Source organism: Sinocyclocheilus anshuiensis, unplaced genomic scaffold (genome assembly GCF_001515605.1).
Source record: "Sinocyclocheilus anshuiensis isolate Anshui unplaced genomic scaffold, SAMN03320099.WGS_v1.1 scaffold466, whole genome shotgun sequence".
In the NCBI taxonomy this organism is placed as follows: Eukaryota; Metazoa; Chordata; class Actinopteri; order Cypriniformes; family Cyprinidae; genus Sinocyclocheilus; species Sinocyclocheilus anshuiensis.
In genome coordinates this window covers 1,447,455-1,454,092 of record NW_015544159.1, presented here as the reverse complement: position 1 = coordinate 1,454,092, position 6,638 = coordinate 1,447,455, and positions in this window count along the sequence as shown.

Below are 6,638 nucleotides of genomic sequence, written 5' to 3'. Positions count from 1 at the left end.
GCATCTCTAATAATAGAGGCAGACGAGTATCTGAGATCAGTTTCCTGACACAGTTGACCTGATTTCAAGAAACGCGTCCATTTGTACATGCGTGATAGCAATACAGTTGCAATAAGATGAAATAACAGGTGTTAGAAACTTTCTTGTGGTTCACACTGAGCAGGATGAGGAGAAGCAGGCCAGATAATGAGACAGACAGAGGGAGAGAGTTGCTGGTCGAGTGGGAGACGGGAGGAAATCCCCACACTAGCCGGCCTCCCACGGTCACTGCTGAGAAGTCTGCCAATGGACCTCAGCAAGCACAACTGATGGGATTTTCCTGATGCTGCAGTAGATTACTGAATAAAATCTGCATGGCATTGTTTAATTGAACTTTGATCACCAAGCAACAAACAGCAAAGCATAAAAACATTGTTTGATTTTTAGTCATGCATACTTACAGGAAATTTCTTTCGCGTTTTCTTGATAATTAGACAGGCATGTGAAATACCACTTAACAACAGGTATGTACTTAAGTTTGGAATAATTACGATTTTTTAATGCTTTTGAAAGAAATCTCTTGTGCTCACCAAGGCCGCATCTATTGATTAAAAATACAGTAAAATCAGAAATATTGTGAAATATTAGTACAATAAAAAAAAAAAAAGTCTTGTTTTCTATATTTTAAAACGGCCTTTATTCTAATATGCTGATTTTTATTATCAGTGCTGAAAACAGCTGCTTAATTGAAATCAGTATATTAGACTGATTTCTGAAGGATCATGTGACGCCGAAAACTGGATTAATGATCCTGAAAATTCAGCTTCGCCATCACAGAAATAAATTACATTTTAAAGTATATTAAAATAGATATTAAAATAATTACAATTATTTAAGATTGTAATAATAGTTCAAAATATTACTGATTTTGCTGTATTTTTGATCAAATAAAGGCATGCCTCGTTGGTGAGCAGAAGAGACTTCTTTCAAAAACATAAAAAAAATCTTAATTATTCCAAACTTTTGATATGTAATTATTTGATGGAGCTGCCTGTAAATACGCTTATGTGTCATATGTGTGTTAAGAAAATGTTTGCATGTAAATAGTATTTGTAAATGAGATTAAAACTAGATTTTAGCCTTTTCTGGATATGTAGTTGTTAGGGTGTTCTGGATGGTTTCTAGGGCGTTGCTAGGTGGTTGCTGTAATGTTCAGAGTGGTTATTAGGGTGTTGCTTACTGGTCCACGTCAAGTCTCTATGATATTTTCTGTCTAGATAAATCTCAGATCCCCTCTTCAGTGATTTTCTTTTCCTTTTGATTGTTGCCAGGTAAAAAAAATTCACTTTAAGTCTGATCAGTTAGAAAAGCAATAGCACGCCTCTGCTCAACAAGTCAGAAGCCCATTCATATCTGCAGCACAAATGTGTGGAATGCGTAACATGCCAAAGTTGAATACTTAGGATAAAGGGATCGGTTTGAGCAATAGTAATAGTGATGCTGGGCCTTAGCAAACACTAATAACAACACTCTAAAAAATGCTGGGTTAAATATAACTCAGCGCTGGGTTAAAAAGGGACAAACCCAGCTATTGTGTTGTTTTGACCCAGCGGTTGGGATGTTTTGAACCAAAACAACCCAATAGCTGGGTCAAAACAACCCAATAGCTGGGTCAAAACAACCCAATAGCTGGGTTAAAACAACCCAATAGCTGGGTCAAAACATCCCGACCGCTGGGTCAAAACAACCCGATAGCTGGGTTAAAACAACCCAATAGCTGGGTCAAAACATCCCAACCGCTGGGTCAAAACAACCCGAATAGCTGGGTTTGTCCCTTTTTAACCCAGCGCTGGGTTATATTTAACCCAGCATTTTTAAAGTGAAAGCTCATGATTCCTTTATCCCAATGTTCCTTCAAAGTATTCCATGAGCATATTACATTTAAAACACACTATAGCTATAAAGTAAAAAAGCTTCAATTTATGTTCATCGGCATGTTTGCCTTGCAAATGCATTAGCACACCATTTCCACAAACATGCAAGCAAAGCCGTGACCTTTGACTCGGCTGCTCGCTCTCATCTGATTCACCGGTGACAGAAGCTATAATGTCAGTCCTGCTCAGAAAGGCTGTAGGCAAGCTCACTTTTAATAAGCTGCACGATTACCCTTTCTTGAGAATCCTGCATACATAAACACCTTGTATGATTTTATTAGCTGCCTCATAACGATGCTTGTGAGCTCGCGTTTCGTTTGAATAGAATTGATAGGAAACAATATCTGCCCTAAAGTACATCTAATGATGTTAGACTTGAGTGGGAAGAACTAGGGGGAAATTTAGCCACAGAAGCCTTTCATTTAGCTGTACACGAGTGGGAGGCGAAGACATTACCAGGTCCAATCTAAAACAAGAGAAGAGCTGCTAATGTTTGTACATCAGAGTAGGAGTAAATTAGTCAACTCTGGTCCCTGGCTGCTAATATCTGTGAAATTGAATGGCGATCACTTGTTTTGGTTAAAAACAAGCCCTGCTCAGCAGCGTGGTGTGTATGTCGCAGAAGTTTACTGAGAAATTATAACGGTCAGAGACTTCCGTACACTTCGAGTAGTCTTGTGAGATTTAAAACAAATCAGTTTATCATTGCAGTTTGTCAGGGAAATAAGGAAGTTAGTCAGGTTGTTTTCTGTGACCAGACAGGCCAAAAAATTAAGTAATTACATAAAACTATATATATATATATTATATAAGATTTATTAATTAATTTTTTATAAAAAAAAAAAAAACGAATACTTTTATTCCTCAAGGTTGCATTAAAACAAAAGTGACAGTAAAGACATTTATTTATTTATTTTTAAAAAGATTTCTATTTGAAATAAATGCTGTTCTTTTAAACTTGCTCTTCATCACATAATCTGTTTTCAACATTGCTACTAATAAGAAATGTTTCCTCATATTATATGCATATTATAATGATTTCTCATGTGATCATGGAGTAATGACTACTGAAATTTCTGCTATTTTGTCACAGGAATAAATTCGATTTTAAAAACTACTGAAACAGTTATATTAAATGGTAATATTATTTTAAATATATTAAATAACATGCTTAAAAAAATACGATATTCAGTTAACGTCAAACCAACCAATACTCAAGTTATGACACAATCGTCCGACTGAATGGTTAATTTTTTCCTTCCCGCATTACAAAGTATTAAGCATTTAAAAATAAAGAAAGAAAGAAATATAAACAGTTCACCAAACAGTCCCTGGCACAGAAAAGGTTAAAGACTTAATTAAATAAATACAGAATAAAATAAATAAAACCAGTTGATATTGATGTTACCTCGTTGACGAACATGTTGCAGTGTACTTGTGCTTCATTCATATGCATTTAAGACACCTTTAAAGGATATCAGTCTTTATTTTGTCTAATCTTCTGATTGCACATCAAAGAGGAGCGAGGTTCTGTGAAATGATTTCACAAAATTAGATTTCTCCGCATCCAAAATTTCACATGGACTCTTTCCAGCGAGTCGATCTGCACATCTCACATATCAGGCCATCTTTGATCACCAAGTTTCGTCAGCCTTATTTCCTTCACGCCGTCTCTCTCTTGCTCGCTCTCTTCAGACATATCACTTCCTCAAGGATAAATACACCAATTACTCTGCACCTGCATTTCATCATTTAGGAAAAAAAAGAGAGAAAATTGTGGTATTTATTAGATTTACTGTCACTGGAGAGCAAACCAAATTCCCATCATTTGCATGGAGAAATATGATGCAGCTGGGTGAGCTCATTTGAACTGTTTTAATTGGTGAGAAATGGAAGATTGAGATAGAAAAACATCATTACAGGCTATGTTTCCACATCAGGGCATTACTGATGTTATTACCTCTTTTATTGCCTCGTTGTACTTGAGAGAAGGAGAATTCACGGGTTTTGGCATGTTCTTCTTCGACAGAAGTTCACCTTAAGAAAGATGGTGAAAATCGCAACGGTAAGGAAGAAATCACTGTGGTTAAATCAAACTGTGTATATTAAACAAACTGCAGAACAAAGCAACTTGTGTGAAATTCCTTGAACTCTGAAAAAGAGTTTCATCCTGGGCTTCTTCATGCACGTCGCCTTTGGTTTTCATTACAGACCTTGATCTTAATGCTTCCATCCACTTAGCAAACGTAAAGAATTTTCCCTCGTCTAGAGCATGATTAATGCTTTCTCACAAGCAAAGCAGGCACAGCTCAATCACGCCACAGGAGGACTGTGGGCAATATATGAGCCAGTGCCTATTCTCATATCCCTGGCTGGCAGACAATTTAAGGTTGTAATGATCTTTCCAAATCACTGACATGTTTATAGATGTCGCAATACTGACAAAAGCAGTAATTCTATTTCGACTCAATCCAATAATCACTTCTGAACGTTAATCTATCCTGCAATATTTTTTTTTCTCTAGTAGCTCAGCTGTGGTAAATGTATTTGATTTCCACACGGCTGATGTCAGATTCAATCTCTTGTTTTTTAAACCTTTATAAGCTGCTTGAGATTGTAGGTTCAGGGTGGGTCAGGTGTAACTTCAGCAGGGTATATGTTCGAGTAAACAGAAAGCAGCACTTGAACTCAAGATTTTTACAGCAAAAGGACCTTTAATTACATTTATTATAGCTCTCAGTGAATATTGTTTAGCCTAAGAAGATATTTCATTGCAAACGTCTTTTATTTTGAAAAAGAAAAAAATGTGAGGCCAAATTTTAAAACATGACTGTTTTTGTTCTTTGACATTTGCTAGTCATACTGAAAGGCATGCAAAAAGGCATGTGGGGAAGTTTCATATGAAAATGAAAACATAATGTTTGTTAAAACTGCCTTCAAATGTCTCCAGGTTTCAATGCATATAAGTCAACATTGACATCTTGGTAAGTTGACATCTTGACATGAAAGTTTGTAAAATGCTAATGCCTGATTTGGGTGTTATTAGCTATGGACACTTGTGCAAACTTTTAGAAAAGAAACTCCCAAACTCTGTACAAAATAAAATAGACTCTTAAAGTAATAGTCGACTCCTTTGATTTGCTAATGCTAATTTCATAGCTAACATACAGTAACATAGCTTAAATCCTATTCCAGTTTTTTTTTTGTTACTTTATTTATTTTTTTTTACTTTATTGGAGCAAATCATGGTGGAAATGACACCTCAGAAATGACAGGCCTAATTTGTGCAAAAATTAATACAAATGATTTTCACACAAATGATTATGATTATTTCACATCATCATAATCCTTATTTTAAGACATAAAAAATCCAGTCAGTACAATAAAAAAACATGCTTGAAAAAGTTCCCAAGACCGTTTTAAAAATGCATAATCTGTTCAGTTTAATAAAAAATCAAGCAATAAAAGTGTTGTTGTGTGCTCGGGACTCCTGAAGAAGTTCTCTCACATTTCATTGACGGCTCAACATCTCTCACTCAACATCTTCATCAGCAGAAATTCCCTGACAAGGCGTTAGAGACAATAGCAGCGTCTCTCACCTCCCCGGCCTGGCGCTGAGGGCCCAGTTTGAGACTTCCTGTCCAGGCCACAGACTTTCACTTCTACCGGTGGACACAGAGTTGATGATTAGCTGACTCAGTCTGGACTGTGGCTGCAGGACATCTTGTCGTCCAATCAAGGCCTTCTCCATCATGGTCGATGTGAGCAGCCCGCTGCATTCTCCAGTCTTTAGGGATGAAGACGAAGCACCCTTAGAGCTAATTGGACATGGCGCGTTACAAGCTGAGAACAAGCTAAGTGGAGCTAGCTGTCAGGAGAGACTGATGATCGTGAGTGCGGGGGGGACACACTTCCACTACGTAAGCACAACGTCAGTTCCTGTACCTGGTTGAACATTAACTTAAAAGCTAAAGCAGGGCTGCGGCGCTATATCCTGAGCCATGCGGAGGAACAGGAAGAAGATGCTTTGAATATGGAGCTCACTTGTCAAGAGCTTGTCTGGCCAAACAAAGCCATCAGTCAGCCCCTCTTTGTCTGCCTGAGCAAAACAAGATGGCAGTGCATGTCAGAGAAAATTGCCCTGTCTGTACTTTTACTGTATTAGGGATATTCATGCACTGAGAATCTGAGGGCGTCACAGGAAGAGCCAGGATGTTGTGTGATAAAAGAAAAATCTACAGTGCAAGAGCATACACTGTCCTGCTGACAACTTAAGAAATTACCAAATGAAAGTGCTGGGAACCTTTGCCATTAGGTGTGGGTCAACGACATGACAATCTTTTGTAAAAGGTATGCAAATATACATGAATAATGCAATTTATACAGACAATTACTCAAATGTACCTATTCTTTTCAGTTTGGGAATTTATTTATTTATTAATTATTCATTGTTTGTTTGCTACACTTTATTTCAAGGTGACATCATTACAGTGTAATTACATAAATAAGTATTGAGTACTATTAATTACCTACACATACTTACTATATGTTAGGGGTAGGGTTTGGTTTAGGGTTATTTGTCTCTAATTATGCGTAATTTACTGTTATTACTATAGTAAGTAACATGTAGCTATGCCACATTAAAATAGTGTTATTTATTTACTGTATGCATTTATGTATGTAGTTAGTTAGTTGAGGTTTAGCAAAAAAATTCTAACTGGTGTA